We start from the raw sequence: 22,454 nt of genomic DNA on the forward strand, positions 1-22,454 counted from the left end.
TGACAAGGATAGCTTTTTCCAGTTTCTTAATTTTGCTATGTTTGATTGCCATTGTTGTTGTTTTATTTTCTGTTATGTTGGATTTGCTGTTCTCATTTCAGATTAGCTGTTTTTGCTCTGTTAAAAGTTTCATTGCATTTCATTACAGAGAATCTAATCATTCATCCTATCCAAACAATACATATTTATCCCCAAACTACCATAAACATGCCTCCTCCCAACACTGCTATTTTACAGTGCATTTTTCCATTCAATAACAACCCATGAGCGATTACATACCATTATCTTTCTCTCTTGCCATTGTATGTGATGCTAAGAAAAGATGCTGAACAGACAGAGGTTACCCCGGAGGTCCCGACTCAACAGGCAGCCTGGTCGTTCCTCACTTCCTCTCGCGTTTTGTGTGTTTTCTGTTTATAAACTGATCATGAAATGACAACTTCAACAAGGAGGATAAAGGAATGAAATTGCGTTGACGGCTCTAACAAGATGGCAGCAGTGCTTTTCCATTGTGTTTACAAGGCACCTGCAGAGCTGAAAATTAATTACAGTTTGACCAGAAGGATTAATGTTCCTCAGATAATTTCTTATTTCGACCCCCAGTGACTGCGTGCGTGGTGGCATGAAGGCTTCAAAGGGGGCTTTGCACTGAATGCAATGCACATGAACATTAATGAAGGTGAAGCTGCTGAAGACCTTCAGAGAGTTATATGTTTAAAGCAGGGGTTCCCAACCTTTTTTTTTGTCAGTTGAACCCCTTCAACCTAATTATATTCCTCAGATACCCTGGAGATGTTAAGCAGGTTAATGTTACGTGAATCTTTTGATTATTGAAATAGTTTTTGTTTTACTCATTCACAGCTTTTGTTGCTTTTTTTAATCTGTGCAACTTGTTTGGATTTATGGCCAGGTTTTCATAAATTGCTTCCAAATGTCTTTTTAAGAAAGCTGGCTTCATACTTTCATTAGAAAGCTGCTTCAGACATATCACACACATGGGAAAGAGTCTGGCCTTGTCACTGTCCATGCACATAAGTCCACATATTAAATATGTTTTGTCTACCTAACACTTTTTAACTCTCAAATGCTAAGAATGGACCATGAGAAATCCAATCAGCTTCTAACACTTTTTACTTACGAGGTTACAATAAAAAGCTACAGTATTAAAGATTTTAATGCATTTGTTTTTTTACTTGTAAAAATAAATATTGTTAAAATTTAACTTAATCTCATGAACATTTCCATCAAAGTTTCACGAACCCCTGGATGGGAAACCCTGCTTTAAAGGAATACTCAAGCATTTTTTTTTCAAACTAATCTCAATCTACAGCGTCTGTAGCATATTTGCAACTGGCATGAACTAGAATTTCTCTACTGAGAAAAGAATGGACAAGGGTGTTTACTCAAAACTCATTTATAACAGAACTATAAGGGCAGCTGTTGTTTTCTGTTAATAAATGTTAACAGACACAAAACATGCTTTCCTATATTCTTCAGTCAAATATATTTCTATCTAAATCTGACTTAAATCTGTATAATTCATCCTTTTAGAAATGTGACTTGCGTAGTCATGTCAACACAAAAGTGCCGTGTTTGTGTGATAGTAGTGCTTGGACCCCTAAAGCTTCAGGACAGTTCCTTCTGTATTGATCCAGTGTACAGGTGTAACGCAGTGCCGTTATCTGTATCTGTATCTGGATTCAGATTTTCACCAGAAGCAGGCATAGCTTAAGGGTTTTTTGATGTTGTTGTTGTTTTTAAATTAAATTAAATTCAACCTTACCACTATAAACCTTACCACTATGCCCCTGGAAACACTGAAAAAACAGATGTGCTGGAAAAAGTCATTTTTCATTCACAAAATATAGTAACATATACCAACAAATAATCTTATTCAACTTAATAATCTTATTGTATTATAATGCCCATATGATTTTCATTTAATAACGAAGATGGAAAAACCTGCACAATGAACATACAGATCTGCTGCCCTTTACACTGTGTGTGATCTGCGTGAACTATATGAAGTGGCGGCTCTGCTGGGAAGTGACTGCAGGTGTTTTAAAAAGGAAGTCATATTTCAGTCAAATAAATAAAAGCAAAATTTCTTTTGTGGATTTTGGCTCAGGCTGCTGATGATAGACAAAAAGGAATAGCATTCTGCCTGTTGGTATCTCTATTTGAACTTGTTTAAACACATTATCTGTTCATTCTAAATAATGGAATCATATTTGATTTCATCCATAATGTAGTGTTGAACAATAACAATGGTTGAATAGGACTACATAGGACCAGCTTGGGTAAAATTTTCTATCATGTCTCTGTCATAATAAGAATTTTATCATCAGACTATAAAGGTTTTAGTTTTGAATTAATGTTATTTATATTTGTATTGGTAGACTTTAACAACTGCCCTTAGACTTCTAATTCTGTTTCAAGTAAATCAGCTTTAATTTTGTAAAAGTGTTAAAATTCAAAAGTGTTAACTAAAAGTGTAGTTTATAGTAATCAGACAAACATTAGAAGTGCTGTAGATAGAAGAAAAGACTAGTCCAGGTGAGAGCTTTTGTTTTAAAGATGTACAATAAATAAAGAAGCTGTTTTTTTCTTTATAAATTAACAGTATATGTAGCTAAGTGTTGCACTTGCACAACACTTTGTTGCTTTCTGTTTCAGAGGTCTTGAGATACACCGTTTATGAACTGCCCGAGAAACCATCAGGCCACTTAATTGCCGAGCAGTTTGCAGGGTTACATTTGAAGTCATTAAACTGTCCTTTTTTTTTTCTTTGGGGGGTCACAGTAATTTGTGGCCCCCAGCAAATATGCAGGGTGTCGATGGTTCCTCCCAGCACTTGCCTGCTCTCTCGTCGCCTCTTGATAGACTCATAATTACAGACTGCATCACTCACTGTCACTTTCCCTCTTCCTTTCTCTTCCATTGCCACCATGCTTTCCATCCCTCATTTCATCATGATTAGTCAGCATGGCATCATGAACGTGGGATTCATTTGTCCAATGTGATTGCTGCTTTTGGAGCTATATGAAGGTCTATGAAATTAACGTTCAAAGATGCAAATGTAAAAAAAAACAAAAAAAAAAACATAAAACATCGTGAAGGAACATGTCATATCCAACATTACTTTAGGTGTGAGCATAATTGTGGAACCTCTACACCTGACCTCAGAGGCAAAAATAAAGGCTGATGACTAATATTCCTGGACCTTCAATCTCACAGTGCCCCTAGAAGTCTAAGGTTGTGTGTTGAGGGCACCTCTGTCCCCCTCACTTTCTAACCCCATATAACCTGCACTAACCCTGCGATTCAGTCGCTCACCACCCTGGACAAATATACATAATGTCCTGTCATGGTGTGTCAAGCGAACGGTTGACTTCTCACCACCTCTGCTTCAGATAAATCATCACAACAGCAACCTTCTCCTGCCATCCATTAGCAAATCGCCCTCTCTTTTCTGGCTTTCAACTGAGAAAATAGTATCTCATATCATATTGTGTCATCTCTTTCAATTAAAAAAAAGTATCTTCAAATTTAAGAACCCTTCACAAACTTCTTTGTTACATTTCATTCCGCTGTATCCATACTGGTGCGGTATGAATAGTTGCAAATTAATTACATTTACCAACCAATTTCTATGTAAATATAAACACACAAGCATGCACAAACAACCCCTCGCACCTCATCCCATCATTCTTCGACAGGAACTGGCAACAAAAACGCTTTCTGTTTCTCCAGCCCCCCCTGTTCTCAGCATGTGCTGCCAAATAATAAGATATTTAGCCCAAGCCTTCATGTTTGTGCCACTAGTCCTGGGTTGCCAGATTCCCATTAGCATATTTGGGCTTTGGCTCTTTGTTTTACTCTGACCTGTATAATACGTGTCACATCCACAATACAACAAATCAAACGTTTGTTAATTTCCCCCGCTTTCCTCCACAGCTGCTGGCGCCCATTGTGTCAGCCAGATTTTAATTAATATGATAAGCAATACTTGCAAGGCTGAGATGCTTTTTTTTCCCTTGTCCTTTTTTTTAATTGGGAGGGTTGGGGGGTGGTGAATGGAATTGAGGGGGAAGGGGGAACCATGATGAGAATTTTGGTTCTTTTTTTTTAAGAAAGTAAACAAGAGTCAATCTAAGTCATCTAATGTGGGGTATTCCACCTGAGGAGGCCGAGATATGAAAATACTTCGCCTGACGTGATTTCCTGCTGTATTGTGTAAGACGATAGGCCGGTAATTTGGATTGGCGCTTTGTAATACAGAGCCATTTACTTAGGGATCAAAAGGATGTCAGACGGAGCACGGAAGCTCTTTCACACGCACATAAAAAACACACACACACACACACACACATACACACACACTTTTGTACAGACAGCTGACGCTTTTCCAGTAGTAAGAAGGGATCTTACTGAGAATCCAAGCAATCATAAATCAGTGAAATTCTCAACCCACTTCCTGATTCCTGGCTATTTGGGTTTTATGATTTTTTTAAAAAGCTCCAAGTTACACTTTCTATGAAAGCCAAATCTATTAAAAAAATCTATGAATAGGCTCATAACATATTATTACACTGCTGTAATGTTTTATGCATTAGACTTTATAAAAATGTTTATTATGCACTGTTTGATTGCACACTGAAACATTCCCTGAGTGTTGTTTTAACCAACCTCTGCGTTTCCTCAAATGATGTAATTGCTATATTATTTTTATTTTATACTCATTTTAATGAATTATTGCCATGTCTCTAGCATCAACTGCAAAATTGTATATACCTGTTTACTTATTTATGTGTACATTATTGACAGACATATAATATTATAACCTATTTACAATTACATATACTGAAAGTTGTATTTTGTGCTAGGTAAAATTAGACATATTTGAAATAAAATAGCATTTGCAATGTTGTATTTCTCATATTGCATAAAAAATATCAAGCAGAAAACTAGAACTGCACTTGAGAATAAACATTCTCAAAAGACTCAAAAGAAACAGGCTCAAAAGAAAAGCAATGCAAAGCATTTACCAACCTGGGGGCTAATATTTTTGCAGCATGCTTACTATTATAGCAAACATATAGCTGATACTTCAACTCAGTCACTTTCAAATACCTCAGTAGTCTTTATTTTAAAAATCACAGCATATATCAGTGTATCTGATAGCCGAACATAACGCACATAATGCATTTCTTTAGTTCTGGTTTATATAATGGTATCCATGCTACTTATATTGCCTTCATATTGCATTCATAGTACATAATAAACATTAATATAGGACAAAGAGTAATGCACAGTGGGATCCACACGACTGAGAGCACTATTTTACATTCTTTTCTACTTTAATTCAAACTCTATTAGCAATAATATAGAATGGAATTGAATCTTAGAAATATTTACATGGATTTTTGAATGTCTTAGTATTTGGTACGTCCCACTTTTGCATTAAAGACAGCGTGCATCTGAGGTAGAAATGGACTCCACAATTTTGTGTAAAACCTGATGATCCATGTTAGATCAGTCCATCGAGTGAGTGCATGCTTCAGTGGAAGGGATATGAATCAAGGAAAATCTGACATTTTGTACAAAGGAGTTATCACGATCAGTATCACAATTTTGCTTCAATATTCAATATATTAAACATTTACTTTTCCCTTGTTTAAAGTTGTTCAAAATACTAAAACTTTCTGTTTATTTCCAGTTTTAAATCTTTAAAAAAAATCCCAGATTTTCAATATGGTCTCAGACTTTTGAGTCCCACTGAATGGTTATAACAATATGTTTAATTTCTTATAAATGCATTACAACATGTTAGGAATGTGTTCATAGTTCGTTATATATGAGGATAACTCATGTCGTGGTTTGTGTAGATCTATCACACAATTGCACACAGAATGCGCACTTTATATTATATATATATATACATATATATATATATATATATGTATTATTTATAATTACATAATATAGCAGTTGCTTAGACTCAGGTTATTAAAAACACACTACACAAGATGTGGATATAATCACACAACCACTCACTCAGAAAACAGGTACATGAATGAAGTTTGTTTTTTCTGGAAACACTCGTCAACTTGTCACTAATTTATGTATATACAGTATAAATAAAGGAACTAGAAGATGTATTGCACCTTTAACCATTTAATGATTTAGTTATTCATTGTGATACACATTATTCAGTATCTATATAAGGAATAAAACATGACAGGGTGTGCTGTTATTAGAAAATAATCAACCGCCTGGTGTGATGCAGAGCACATCCTGCACATCCTGAAGCAATTTGTTCCTCATATACCACAGCAATTTGCCAACATTAACAATTTTTATTAATTAAAGAACAACACATTGTACTTATTGTCCATTTATAGTTACAATGTTACTTCCTGTTGTTTAGAGTTATAAAGAATCGTTCCCTCACCAGCCTCTCTTTTCTTTTCTCTTGTGAAGTTAATAAACATGCAGCTTTTCATGTTACTGAGAAGTCCCCTTAAAAGGAAACTTAATGTTACGGCTTTACTTGTGACTGTTACAAAGTGCTGACACTGGAGACTCCTTCCAAACATGGTAAATAAATGTCTCCTTACAGAAAACTCGACAGTCACACACGTTTTTAAATCTGTTTATGCAGAGCGTTTGTGATACATTTTGTCCCTTTTTGCGTATTAATATAAATTGTGCAGCCAGAATTACTGTCTGAGCTGCTGGTATAGAAAATGAATCAACATCTTCTGACCAATAAGAATCGAGAATTCAACAGCACTGTGGTATAATATGAATTATTAACTACACTGACACTAACAAGAACAGCATGATGTTACAGAAGTGAGGAATGTAGATCTGGACCTGTTGATATTAACATTTTTTAATCCTGAAAGGGTTAAAACTTAAATTCTCTGTTTTATTTCTGACAGTATAAAATCTTAAGACTATCCAGGAAATATCAATCCAGCTGTGATTACATGGACATGGAGTGAACAAACACATTAACGACATGACAGGTAGAGATCAGTATCAACTACTATAAAGGTTGTTATGCGTATGTTCGAGTTAATATGGGTCTAATTTGTTGGTTATCTAAATTGAAGCAGTTTAACCCGAAGCTTGATAGCAAGTAATGTTGACTTCTAAATGCAATTTTAATAAAAGTGCTGTTAATATGAGACGCAGCATTTAAATCTTCCTTTAGTTGGGTGGATAGTGCATCAATGAAAAGCTCTAATGGCTCTAATAAATGAAGAAGATGGCGCATATTTGGTAGGAGTCTCAGGCATGCAAAAAGTTTGAGATCCTTTGGTTGAAGATAAGATGTAAGTGCCACCCGTAGGTTTTTGGATGAACTGCATTTGAGAGTGTTATGAGTAGTATACACTTTGATGCTGAAAATATTCCTGTCATATAATGCATATATAATGTACATATGTTCTGAATGAACAAGAAAGTCCATTTTGCTGAACACATACTTTACAACATAAGCATATTACTACAATCACAAGGACTATCATAAACACCCACACACAAACATATAGATACCAAACTAGCACAAAAATAGGCCAACTTAGCCAGACCCCCTCCTGGTAATAACACACAACTGCCCCAATATATGGAGAGTCACTTGCAGGAACCGCCACTTCTGCCTAACAGCTGCAATTATCCAACTCTACACAAACTACCATTGATCTCTCCTGAGGTGGGGTGAGATCTGAGTATCTCCCACTCGTCCTGAGAGCTGTCGATAGCCTACGCTTATCACTGAAGAGGACGATGAGGACTTGACTGAACGCTGGAGGGGTGCTATGCTAATATCGGCGCCGGTTCGGCGTCCGATACTGCACAGTCCAATGGTAATCTGTTTTATTGGCGCTGTTTTCATGTTTGTGGTTGTTTGGAGAGGTATGAGGGGGAAGGGGATGCTTAATTGTGAGTGTTTGGGAGTCTCAACTAAAATCTGAGATAAACTCTTAGGTGGATGTAGCCTTTTTGCAGGGGAAAGTGGATATACTGTTTCAATAGGTACAATTCATAACCAAAATATACAAAAGTGATAGCTATCCATTTTTTCTAAGCACCACTGCTACATATTATTAGCCAAAGATTTACTGTGGTACATATGGCTATTGCTACAAATGCTATCACAGTAACTGTAACATGTAACCATGATTTGATGGAATGAAATGATGAAATGATTCCTGCTCACTAGCCAGGGGTGTAGAGAGACCTTTTCCAGTGGGATGGCCATGTTAGACCAAATGACTTGGCAATATATGGTGGGGCAAATACTAATACACATCCATAGGAAATATGGCTTCCCCTATATGTGTATGGCTTGAGTGGGCACACACTTAAGCAACATTTGTTTGTTGTCTAGCAAGGTCATAGCTAACAGAAAATCAGGCTACATCTTATGAAGTACACTAGCGTTACAAATTCAATCTGATTAGGTAATGGCAGCTAATAAAGAACTTAAGAAATTGTTCATTGTGGTCAGGGAATAGTTTGCTTGTGTGTTAGCTAGCTAAACTAGCTTGTTCCTCACTGTTGGACAATGATGAAATGTACTTTCAAATGTCCCAGAGAAGTTGTAGCGGGCGTTATTATTTTTCAAGCTAGCCTATCACAGCAGGAATCAGTTCAGTTCCACATCCTATGACATTGATAACCACATTGACAAATAATAATAACAAGAAGAAGAGGAGGAGGAGGAAGAAGAAGAAGAAGAAGAAGAAGGCCTATGGCACTAGCTATCACGTAGTCCCTTCAACATTCTACATTTAAACATTAAAATTCAAAGTGAGATTGAGGTAATAAGTATATTTTTTTCTGTCCATTAGTGTGGTTCATTTAGGTTTTCTCATTGCCACCTCTGTATTTGTAGCTATCCAGTGAGTTTCATGTTAACTGATTCCATCCTCCTGCTGGTGGCTTTTAGAAGAGCATCATAGCAATGCTCTCACACTGAGATATTAAAGCATGCATGAGGTAATAAGTTTTTTTTTTTTTTTAGCCGTTATTATGTTTCATTTACATTATGCCATTGCCACTAACAGATTTGTAGCAGTCTCGTGAGTTTTGCTTTCTTCTATTGGTGCTATTCTGCTGTTGGTGGATTTTAGATCAGTATCAATGCAGCTGTGACACCCTCAACTTTTAATGAAAAATTTTGACAGAGCAGCAACTTTCACCGTCAGCTGTTTTTGGTCATAATGCCACTAAATCAGCCATTCATTCACGTCACATTCACATTCAAAGACCATTAATCTCAATTCATGACCCAATTCTTTTTGAGGTATAATTCTCAAAATGTGATTTTGAGAATTATGATTTTTGTCCATGACAGCAAAATCAGTCAGAAAATCTAAAGATGGATTATTATGGCTTTTGATTGACAGTTGAATAATTTAAAACTTTAACTGTAAATATACAGGGAACTATAAGAAAAGAATATGAGCAAAGCTAGCAACAGTCTGCTATCGGTTCCCATTCTTTTCCTAATTTTGTTAATCAGTGCGGCTCTCTGCTCATTTAAAAAAAAATGTTTTGTTCCATGCCACTATATTGGTTTTGAGTTTGATTTTTGTTAACTTTAATCCCATAGGATCAGGTTGACCTTCTTCCATTTCTACATTCATACGTCTTTTTGCCCTGAACTGACCTTATCGATAGCAATATGAGGCTAATCACTAGCATCAGGGGCTCATGCCTTCCTGACAGAGGCAAGCGATGGTGATCTTGATAAGTGATGGGTGCCATTATTGCTCCGCTGCACGCCAGTTTCCTGTTCACTGCTAGGAAGTTGTAGAAGGAAATCGATGTTCAGAGGCGATGCTACACCTATGCTCAGATCGTAACATGTATATCACAGCCTTCACATTCTCCATTGTGGAGCTGTGGAGATCTACAGCACGGAACAGGGTGAGAAAAGGACAGAATTAAAGGGGCTTTGTACCTCCGTCATGGCTTTTTTAGATTTATGATGGCCAATTACAAAAGGCTGGCCTTTTACTATTAGCGTATCAAAATGGCTGGGAGATTGTTGGTTTCGGCAAGAACAAAGAATTTATTGCATTTGTCATGTTGTTGAAAGAGGTTTCTCTTCAGTGCTCTCTTTCTCACACACACACACATTAAGTACAGGTACATTTAGTCCATTGGATGCCATGCATAATTATAGTAATAAAAATCACTCTTCGGGTCTTTAATGTGTTTTTTTTTTTACTTAAACCAAGTGACCTCCTTTAAGGTTTTGCTTCACAGTCTACCATTTATACATTTAAGGTGGATGTTAAATACAGAAAATTGGCCTAAAGAATATGAAGCACTGTCAAAACCAACACTGAAACAAAGTGCTTTTAAACCTATATAATACAGCCTAGTGCACACTGAAAACCTGTACATTTTGACCTGCAGTCCGTCAGTTTCTCCTGTCCTCATTATTTCCCAAAGCTAAATATTCCTTCAACTGTAGTGCAGCATCTCTATGTCTTGGTGTCTGTTCCATTTAGAGGACACACAGGCCACAAGGTGATCTTTTTCTGTCATATTCGTTGGCACGTTGCTGTCGCACTATGACAGTGAAATAACCGACTATAAACAAAATAACATGATGCACACATTCCAAAAGACAGCTCAGAAGAGACGAGTGGACTTGAGGATTTAGCATTGGAAAAACAAAGCGTACACTCGGATTGGATTTGTGTAACATATTCCCACCCCCATGCCAATAATCCCTGTTTGCATTTTTCTTATTATTGAAATGTATTGCATATTGTATGGAAGGATTCAAAAGCTTCACTTTAAGTCCTTCTAAGATATCAGACTGTAAGATTAAACTACAATTATGTCAAAGTGTGGCCTCAAGGCACACATATAGACCTGATCATCATTTAAAATTCAGAAGTCACTCCAAATGTATTCTATGCTTGTAAAAGACACACATTTGATTGTTCAGAGCTGTAAGCTGTAGAAACATATCAATATATACAGGCTAAAGCTACACTGCAGTCTATCAGTAATTCAACCACAACACTATTCTGACCCTCATGTTCTAGCAGTTTCTTAGAAAGTGGACTATAAAGTGCTTTTTCAAAAGTGTCAAAGTGTATGATTTTAGCATTAAAATGAAGATACTGACATTGGGGGGAACCATATAGGAATTATTTCAGTTTGATTTTATTTATATAGTGTTTTAGCAGTAAACATTGTCACAAAGCAGCTTTACAGAAATCCAGATGTAAATTTAATCCCTAGTGAGCAAGCCAGAGGATACAATGGCAAGGAAAAACTCCCTGAGAAGACTTGAGGAAGAAACCTGGGATGAGTGTAAGACGGTCTTTATGATTACAGCAGCAGTTCTTATGTACAAGTCTACAGTATTCAGGTAAGATTATCCATGGAAGCAAGGCTGAGACTGTTTTTGGGAAGTGTAAGACTTAGGGTATCCATGTTAGACCAGCAGAAGGTGAGTCACAAGTGCAGAAGCTCCAAGCAGAAGTACAGCATCAGGGTGAATCATGCAGAGCACGAGAGGAGCCACAGCAGGAGAGGTGTCTCTTACTCAAAATAAATGCAAATGCATTCCAGACAAAATGAACAGTCTGTATTTTAAAAATGCTTTAAAATGTATGTAATGTATTTTAAAGATGCTGTCAAAGTATTAAACATTATGTTACACATGTGCTGTATGTGCTCCTCAAACATGGTGGTCAAAATCTTTATACTTGTAGATGTTACTACAGAGGAAACAGTGCAGGCGTCTCGGGTTTGACATGTACAGGACTACGCCAGAGGTTTTGAACTTATAGGGTCCTGGAATTTACTGACCTGTACACAAATTAACTAACATGCACACATATACACACACGCGCACACACGCGCACACACACACACACACACACACTCAGACCACCATGTTCTCTTCTATAGAATAAATTTTTATTTGAACCAGAATGCTGAGTGAAAGTGTTTGACATTTGGAGACAGACTAACTCTCTGGACAGTATGAAAGGCCTGGATATGGCAACCAGGCTGCCATGGTAACCAGCACCGAGTTCTGTGCGTGGGTCCACAATGTAGTGGCTGGTCACAGTGTCACTTTGGAAGTTTCTGTACTTATTTTGGTCATTGCTTCATCCTATGCTGCTTTCCTTATGTTGTGATGCAGCCTAAAAGCGGTTTAGGAATTTACTATTTCTGTCCTTCACTACATTCATCTACAAACAAGGAAGACAGGAAAAGAGGTTCTTAAAAAAAAAAAAAACAGGAGGTACTACAGTTTGGGATCAAATAATTTATGTGAGAAAAGCGCAGGAGAGTGGTGAGAGGTGCGCTGTACTCTGCAGGGATAATTCCACTAAAAGAAATGAAGAAAGTGTGCTGTTTTCCTCCTGCCGAGACCAGCCATTAAAGCTGCAGCATTTTGCTTTAGTTTATTTTTCTGCTATGCAGGCTACCTGTCAAAAACAATCAAGTGCGGACCGCATACTGTCCCAAATCATGTTAACCAAGAGCAGCAATGAATGGAAGGCCTCAGTGGCATGGACCTGTTGGAAATGAGGAATGGAAAAGGTCTGGAAAGCCATGAGACCTGAACAACAGGTGATTTCAGTGGAGCTCAATTTAACAATTTAGGGGAGGGAGAGATGGTTACGTTCCAAGCAGCATTCTACCAAATTATATGCTAAAATAGTCAGCTATGCCACCATTAGTTCGGTGTTCTTTAAAGTGGTGCCAGAAAAAAACATATATATTGCATGGTAGACTCAGAGACAGAGTTAAGATCCATGAGCAAAGAGGTTTATTTTGGCAAAAAGAGTGAAATTGTTACCGAGATCCAAAACATTAAGGCAAAACATTAAGATCAAAACACAATCAGCAAAAAACAACCATGGCCGAAGGGTAATCTAAAGAATAAACAAAGATAAACACAGCAACGCAGTTAGATATAACCAAAGGCTAAGAACTTACATGCTTACAATGATACTCAGAACTTGAGAAGCTTAAATACTTAAAACCAGGAACAGACATGTCACCCAGTGGCACTTGATGATGGTGATCCCAAGAAATTATTCACAGTATTCATTTTAGACACAAATTGATTCTTGTTCTCTGTTACGGTTGGTGGCTGAGCTAATTTCTGAGCTGTAAAATGTTTACAGAAACCTGAAACAAGAAACTAGCCATATTTGTTGCATGGTAAATTTGCACTCCGTGGTCTCCTTAAGGTATCTTTGAAATGTTAGTGTTTGGGTTAATACATCAGTTATAGAGAAATAGAGAAGAATATCATAGTGTTGTAGAGTTACAGAGAAGAATATCACTGTGAATGTCAGCCAGAGATGTGCATGCTGTGCAAACCCAAGCCATTCAATGCATATCAATCTTGTATCTGCTTGTTCTTTGGGGTGAGTCAGAGACCTAAGTAGAAAGCTAGGTTCATCTTGTCTTACTGGCCCTTTGTACTGGATGATGGAGCAGGACATTACATGTGCAATGTGGCCTGATGATTGTAGTTCATTATGGCATGTAACGATTCTGACCCAGACACATTCAGAGGTCATGCTAGTTCTCCTTGTATAGGTTTCGCCAGGTACCAGGAAGGTTTCAGGCAACACTATCAGGAGTTATTAGATTGTATAATATAATATGATATAATATAATATAATGTAATGTAATATAATATAATATAATATAATATAATATAATATAATATAATATAATATAATAATAGGGTGTCACGGTGGGTAGTGTTTGTGTTTACGCCTCAGAGCCCAGGTTACTCTGTGGAATTTTGCGTGTTCTCCCTGTTCCATGTGGGTTTCCTCCAGGTTTTCCAGTTTCCTTCCACCTCCCAAAAGCATGCCAGTAGCTGGATTGGTTACAGTAAATTGTCCCTAAGTGTGTATGAGTGTGTGAACGGGAGTGTGCATTGTGCCCTGAGATGGACTGGTGTCCCATTCCTGTTCCTGTGAGTGGCTCTGGATCCACCACAACTCTGACCAGGATAAAGCATAATAATAAGAATAATAATAATAGGTTGTTGGTGTGAGTACCAAAATATAACAACTGCTGCTAAGAGTTTTTTTTTTTTTAAAAAACAACAGGTACTGCATTAAACCTGTACTCTCCATGGCTTTTCTGATGGAGCGCCACTGCCCTCTGCTGGCCAAACAGCAAAAGTGCTCATTGCAGAGTATCAAGATGCTGATGGCGTTGCAGCTGCAGCTTTGTGGTGTTGAAAACTGGTGTTCAAATCAGTTTCAGATTGACATAATACGGTGAAATAATTACATTAACCATCTACAGGAGTTATACATGGCATATGGAAAAGCATTTTCTTGTGTAATTTATGAATGGAGAAATCCCAAAGATAATTTGTACAAAGAAAACTATTTTTAAGCCAAAAAATGTGGGCCTTTAGGGGGACACTAAACAAAAAAAATCTGTACTGAGGAGGTCTGTTTGTTTGTTTAGTTGTTTGTTTGTTTTTAAACAGTCCCTGGCTGCAAAACAGTTTACTTAAGAAGCCCTGCCTTAAGCAGCCCTGTAGCTTTAATAGTACCTGTATTTTCCCTGTATATATCATACATGCTAGTGTAAAGAACATTAAACGCTTTTATTCTATGCTAACTTCCTGCAAAATCAGTGTTGAATTGAATTTCGCGCCCCTTAGGAACACTGCACGCTGGTTTCTTCACTCTTTTGTAATGCAACACTGCCACCTGCTGGTCATCAGGGTGCATGACTTGCACTGTGTGCTACAGCTGAGCCTTTGCATTTAGGCTAAGTCACAGCATTGAACACTACACACACATGACATGCAACACAAATTATAAAACCTGTACTCAGACCTAGATTCAACCTTTCTCAATCAAGCACATTCTCAGTTCCCAGCAACTCGTTCAAGGAGTTTTGGATGCTTTTTTGTAAAATGCAGGTACTGCATAAAAGCAGGTACTCCAAAACGAGCCCAAAACTCAATGCCCAAAACCACACCCTGTTCACTACATATTGTATTATTCTAAGAGTTTTACTCTTTTGATCCATGGCTGAAAGCATAAAGATTATCCAGCACACTCATGAAATTCCATGCACGCCAAAGAAGCTCTATTAGGTGGTCCAGAATTCCATGTATGCACTTATAAGATATAGGAGTTGTATGAAATAGGAAATAGAGTAACATTTTGAATACCTGGAGAGACTGGCACACTCTAGTCCACAGATTTCCAATCTTGGTCCTGGAGTACCTTGTACTCTGTCCTGCACATTATAGTGTTATTCTCCCAACACATCTGATTCAACTAATCAGCTTATTAACAGTGGGTAAGTGAGCAGGGAAGACACTGACATGTGTAGGACTGAGGCTCTTCAGGTATCTGCATTGGGGATGGTATCACACTTGCCAGAAGGGGGCAGCAGCCTGACATGGTATTGTAGCATCAGAACATCTGTGAACTCTGTTCTGCCAGTCCTTGTCCTAAACTAAAATTTTGGGTAGACTGAAGGGGTCTAAAATATTTATTAATTTTGACCACAAGTAGATTCTGATAATTAGCTAATAATGTGTCATAGTTTGAGGAGCAACCAAGTTTAGTAAACAGCACTGGCAAGCTAATGCACACTTTCATTAATTCATTTATTCATTCATCTTCATTAACCGCTTTATCCTGGTCAGCATTGTGGTGGATCCAGAGCCTATCCTGAGAACACTGGAAACTAGGCAGGAAATGCACCCTGGATGGAACGCCAGTCCATCGCAAGGCATCATGTACACACACATTCTCACACACACTCACATCTAGAGGTAATTTAGAGTCAACAGTCCACCTACTGGCATGTTTTTGGGAGAAGGGAGGCAACCAGAGAACTCAGAGGAAACCCAGAAATACACAGAGAAAACATGCTGGAGCTGTGAGGCGGCAACAGCACCACCTCACCACCCTTAATGCACACTTGTATTTGTATATTTTGACTTGACTATGATGTTTGTTAATGTACTCCTCCACTGATTAACGGGAGATGAGCTTTATTAGTTTGTATAGCTTTAACAGATCTGAAGGGTCATAAATTTTAGACATATTTATGCCTGTAATATCTTGGTTAGAGGTTAATCCACTGTCATAGATAGTATTGTATTTTAGACCACTATGATTAATTATGAGTCATAAGTTGGACAGTTGCAGTTATTGTATATTTGGAATGTCCAACCATGAACAGTGAATGTATTTGGAAGGGAAAAAAAGGTAATATAATGTAATATAATATTGTAAGAGAAATCACAATACATCCCAGGTTCTCATGGGTAAGACATTACCTCCCTGAGGCACTTTACCTTCTCTCATCCTTGCTCCCTTTTTTCTTCCCTCTTTTGATTCATTTTTCTATTCTATTCTCTGCATGCCCACTTCACTGTACCACCTTACAATCACTGATCCTATTAGGAAATAGAAGAAAGAGAAGCAGCTTTGAAATCAATATTCTTTTCTATCCATCTCGGCTTCTGCCAAAGTAAAAGTCAATACAACTATCGGGAGGGACAACCACTAAAGCCTTGACCAAATATGGTTCTTCATTAACTGAGGTGGACTCCAGTCTACTTGCAAACAGACTTAGTGTCATGATAGGTTGCTTATGTACTGAGATGATCAGAGTTGAACTTTTTTAGGAGTAATCCAGTGAACACTGCTGATGTTCCTGTAGTAAGCGAAGGATGCTTAAAAATCTTTTTTTTTTTTTAAAAAAAAAAAAAAAAAAAAACTTTGCCAAAAGAAAAATCATGAAATTAATTAAAGGTTCGGACTGGTTCTTAATGGTTTCTAAAGGATAGTGACACAGGGTAAATGGTCCTAAGATCAATCCTTGCCATGTTTAATATCGTTTAAACAACCGTGACCTTGTGGTAGGCTGTGGTTTAACAGGAATTTTGTAAAACAAATGGACTTCTGCTGCACTTATGGTGACTGCAAGGAAACCACAAATTACTGATATTCATAGTTTTGTAACTGGTGAATATTCTATAAAGATGCAATGATGCAAGTTAATTATGCACTGAATATATTTTGGATCTGTTAAGACGTTCAGAAGTGGGCCTTGATTAAATCCTCATGGAGAAAATGTTTAATGGAAAACACATCCAATACTCATTAGGAAGTTAAACAATATGGCAGTATGTCTAATGTTTTTTTTTCCAGTTTGTCAGTAAATTATATGGTGTCTAACCTACAGCATCAAATGCTGATAGAGGATCATGTTTTGCTTTTTATTTCAGTGTAAAAATGATCATATAGGGGAGTTGGTTCTATATGAGTTTATTTGCTGTAACTCACTCTAACGTTGCGTAACATGCTGTCAGTGAGAAGCGAGGAGTCCGTGTTGCACCCTGAGTTATAACCTAACACATTTGAAATGGAACTTCAAATTGTCAGTGATAAGAAAGGTCGTGTAATGGTGCCTTGTGAGCAAAAGCCACTTGATTTTCATTTTCATATCATTTCATTCATTCAAATACCTAATAAAGAAGATTTAATACTCAAAATAATCACCAGATCTATCACAACATATTATAGACACTTATATAACAATAAAAGACTTGCTACCATCAAACCTTGCATCATATTATTTTCCTCTTTTTCCTTTTGCAAATTTACACATAGATCACATCAATATGTAATAAATACATATCAAAAAGTCATCATTTAACACACTACACTTCCAGCATATACAGTTTATATTATCTAAATTAACCATTACAACTTTAAAGCATCAGCTCACAGAGCCATAAGTTCACCAGATTCACCACACAGCTGTCACAGTAACACATGGTACTCACTTTCCATCCTGCTTTGTTTCTATGAACATCTGTCCTCTGCCGTTATGCAGGTAAAGTCCACAAGAGTTTCCTCTACTTTCCTCTCCATCACAGCTGCAGAACTCTCAAAAAGCTCCTGGAAGTCACAGTGAGTGTGTGTGTGTGTGTGTGTGTGCATGCGAGAGAAAGAGACAGAACAGCTTCTCTGCCTCCAGCTTGACAGCATCCAGTGTCCATGTGAGATGCTCCCTCCCACGTTCCCTCCTTCCCTCCTGTCTCTCTCCCTCCCTCTGTTCCTTCATCCTGAGATCTTCGTCTCACAGCAGCACTTGAATGGAGTATGCGCAGGACTCACAGGTACCTCAGGTTCCTCCTTACTCCTGAAAGGTCCAGAGTGAAGACAGATATGTGGAAGTTCAGAAGTTTGGAGAAGATAGATCACTCAATCAGAGAATGAGAGAGATAAAGGTAGATAGAGATAGTGAGAGAGAATGAAGGAGAGAGTGTACATGCAAAAGCAACTGAGCAAATCAGTCATCGTGTTGCCTTTTATCCACCATATCCCAGCCATGCTCTGGTTGCATGGTCGTCTCCACCTCTTCCCTTCCATGAAAGCATGAATAAATTATTACCCATACAAAAGGGTGTGTATTGTATATGAATTACCAGGCATCTTAGGCAACAAAAGCCATTTTCATAAGAATCCTCCATTTCATTTCAGCTTCAATTTGATTACCAGCTGAAGAATAGAAGCCCTTTGGCCAACCCCCTGAAGGCTCTTTTCTATTTTCTCTTTTCTTTCTCTCCCTCTCTCTCTCCTTTTTATACGTGCCTATTGAAAGGCTTTTATTGCCTTCCTTTCAATACACAAACAGGAAAAGACTTTTTAGAGTAAACCACCAAAGAGAGAGAGAGAGAGAGAGAGAGAGAGAAAATGATTGCTGCGCTATTTTGCCCAGTAAACATAGCTAAAGAGAGCACACAGTCAGCTCTCACTCTTGTTTTCTTCCTTTTCATCTTTTTGTAAAACTGAAAAGGCTAGAAATTAATGACACGATAGTGGAGGGAGAGAAAGAGAGAACAGACTGGTTGCAGCCTTGCAACACAATGCAAGTGAAATCTAAATGATGGCAGGCCATAGATGGAGTGGAATGGAGCCTGGCATGGAGCACATGGGCTCAGTGGGGTATGAGCAGTAGGGGATGGTGTATAGGAGACCTGTGCGTGGGGGGTGTATACACCTGATTGATCCCGGCTGGTGAAAAAAAAATAATAAAGCCACCTTAATGGTTTCAGAGCACTACAATTATGCTGCCGGTCGCTTTTGTTAACCGTCCGTGGTGACTTGCAGCCATTGAGAACATGGCCTATCGATGGCAGCCAGGTCTCTCTGGCTTTCAGTGGAACACAAAGCAGTCTATTCTGTCTCTTACCCTGCATTCTGTCTGGTGTGTGAGTGATTATAAAACTGTGCATTAAAAGTGAATGTGGTTTACTGAGTAACTGTAAGGGAGGGATTGATGATGGAAAACTATGGATAGAGTAAGTTTTTATGTTAGTGTTTTTGAGACTTAAAGTCAGGGAAGAGAGAGGATGAACAGGGAGGGAGATAGATTCAGGTGGTAATCTGAACTGCTATGAAATCTGGAGCACAAAAGTTCTGGTTAGACAGACAGACACACACAGCTAGACAGTAACCAAACAGCTAACACAACCTCTTCTGCATTTATCAAGAGTTGGATTGATGATCTAGCATGAGGTTTTCTCCTTTGTCTGTGTTCAAAGATCAAGAAAAAGCAGTTTAAAGGTTTCCTTCATGTCAAATGGCTCCTGCTGGGAAAATAATGGGTTTATAAGGCTTTATGTTGAACTGAATAATCAGGTCCATCCATATATATGTAAGAGTGCTGCATTATATAACAAATAATAAAAAAAATTAATCTAAAGTCACTATTATGTATTGCAATTATTGTGCACATAATTTTCTTTTTGCTACTTATTCATTTACATTTAAAAGCATTTGGAAGATGTCCTCACCCAGAGCAATAGAAGTGCTACATAGGATCCATTAAACACATTCTCATGCTACCACAAACAGGTCAGGGTGTAAGAGTACTACCAAGATAAAACCCTGTGAGGAGTACAATTATTTGGTAGCACAACAAAAACAGTACAAGTAATCAGAGTTTGTATGAGTCCTTGGTGAAGAGGTAGGTATTTAGTCTTGGTTTGAAGACAGCCAGTGACTCAGTTGTTTGGACAGCCAGGGAAGTTCATTCCACCACCTTGGTGCCAGGACAGAGTTGAGTTTTGATGCATGTCGTCCTTGAGTCTCAAGGGATAGTGGGGAGAGTCAAGCCATGTTTGAGGCTCAAAGGCAAAAAGGTGCAGTGCCTTGCACATAAGAGCCTTCAGGTAGGTGGGGGGCCATTTTTGGCTTTGCCATCAGTGTTTTAAATCTGATGCGGGCAGCTACAGGAAGCAAGTGGATGGAAAGCAGCAATGGGGTGAGGTGGAAGAAATTGGAAGAAAACAAGTCATGCAGCCGCATTCTGGATCAGTTGCAGGGGTCAGATGGCATGCAGGGGAACACCTGCCAAGTGCGAGTTCCAGTAGTCCAGTCTTGAGATGACAAAGGACTAAACAAGTGCCTCTGTGGATAGAATGTCTGGATCCTCCTGATATTGTAAAGGAGGAACCTCCATGGCTGAATGAGGTTTCTTTCACAATGTGCATTATAAATTCATATTGCTTCACATGTATAAAACTCTGAATTAAAACTAAACTGCTTTCTAATATCAATGCTCCCTGCTGACATTACTTATTAAGCAGTGTTGGTCATTTAAATGCTTAGTATAAAGACAGTTAGAGGCAGAAACATACCCTGGAAAGGGACACCACAGAACTCAGAGGATTCAAGCTTCCACATGGATATGGAACATGTGCAATGCCTCACAGACAGTAACCTGAGCTAAGGATATGAACTAAAGTTATTTACAATGTAATCACAAATGTTTTTATTTTATATTGTCCCAGGAAACTTATACTCAATACTGAAGTTCCCAGAGACAAGTCTAGTTTTTTAATGATCTTGTTGAATAAGATTAATATTGAATGACGTGTGTTCTCCCTGTGTTAACATGGGTTTTGTCCAGGTTCTCCAGTTTCCTCCCACTGTCCAAATACATGCTGGTAAGCAGATTGGCTATGCTAAATTGTCCTAGGTGTGAATGAGTGTGTAAATCTGTGGGTGCATGGTGCCCTGCAATGGACTGGCAACCCATCCAGGGTGAATCCTCTTGCCTTGCGCCCAATGTTCATGGGATAGTCTCTGGATACAGCACAACCCTGACCATGATAAATCAGTTACTAAAGTTGAATGTATTATATTTCTAATTGTTTCTTTTAAATTTTGGCTACACTGAAATGCAAGCCATGCAAAGAATTAGCCAATACTGAGTGAAGCAGAATGCAGTTTTTGCAAGGATAGGGCAGTCGTAGGATTTACGTCCACTCACTGAACACTATACTCAGTGGTTATCTGAGTTACTGTAGCCTTTCTGTCAGCTCGAACCAGTCTGGACATTCTCTCTTGACCTCTTTCATCGACAAGGTGTTTCCATCTGCATAACTTCTGCTCACTGAATGTTTTTTCTTTATTGCACCATTCTGAGTAAACTCTAAATACCGTGGTGCGTGAAAATCCCAGGAGATCAGCAGTAATAGAAATACTCATACCAGCACCAACAATCAAGCCACGAACAAGCCACAAGCTGATTTAAGCTCGCCTTACTTACTCAAGGACCCCTAAGTGTTGTTTCATTTGCACCTCTGCAAAAATCATTAAAGCTTTTATTTAGAAAGGGTGTTACAACCCCTTTAGGAAGACAGGGACCATTAATGATCCAATGAACTCATAAGCATGTGACTCATGATAAAGCAGTTACTAAGGATGAATGAATAAATGAATCATCAGTTACATCAAATTTCCACTAAAGTATACTTTGTTACATTTTAAAAAAGGTTTTGCGTTTTAGTTACAAAATTCTGAGTCAGGACTGGGACAATGGAGGGAAATGGAGAGAGCACAGCAACGGAGCAGCAGAGGTGTAGGTGTAGACTCTGCTCCCTTATCCTCTTTTCCTCAACTTCAGCCATGAACAGTAGTACTTTCGACCCAGAGGCCATCAGTCAAGCAGAATTCCCTTTTGTTCTCATCTCAACAGAGACAGAAGTATAGGACACTAAAACCTCCTCCTTCATGTTCTTGTTAAAGAAACCCGACCATGGAGTTTGCTCTTATCGCAGCGGCTCAACGATAAATTAAGACGCTCTTTCTGCATGTTTTTTTATGCGCCTTTGTACTCATGTACGAATATTAAACTCTAGACAAAGGTGAATGATACATTATTCATTTGTGGGCAAAGGCAGCAGCGGCCGTCTGAAAAGAGGCTGACATTTGAGCTTTTCACCAACATCTGCAAAATTACATGCTTCCCATTGTGAGTCAATGAGGGCCGGCCAGCGTCCATAAAAAGAATGAAATTGACTTGTCACTGCAATAAAGGCATGGTATATACATCCCAAATCCTCAGGTGTGTATGTGTATGGAGAGAGA

At 38.2% G+C, this 22,454-nt stretch overlaps 1 long non-coding RNA gene across 1 annotated transcript in view; it reads right to left on the reverse strand.

The window, feature by feature from the left end:
* Positions 1 to 18,086, reverse strand: part of LOC117596123 (uncharacterized) — a 120,582-nt gene extending 102,496 nt beyond the window's left edge. Inside the window, exon 1 of the long non-coding RNA XR_004577288.2 lies at positions 17,858 to 18,086. This is a non-coding gene — a long non-coding RNA (uncharacterized LOC117596123). The remainder of the gene's footprint in view (positions 1 to 17,857) is intronic.
* Positions 18,087 to 22,454: the final 4,368 nt, after the last annotated feature.

The sequence above is a fragment of the Pangasianodon hypophthalmus genome, chromosome 26 (assembly GCF_027358585.1).
Source record: "Pangasianodon hypophthalmus isolate fPanHyp1 chromosome 26, fPanHyp1.pri, whole genome shotgun sequence".
Classification (NCBI taxonomy): Eukaryota; Metazoa; Chordata; class Actinopteri; order Siluriformes; family Pangasiidae; genus Pangasianodon; species Pangasianodon hypophthalmus.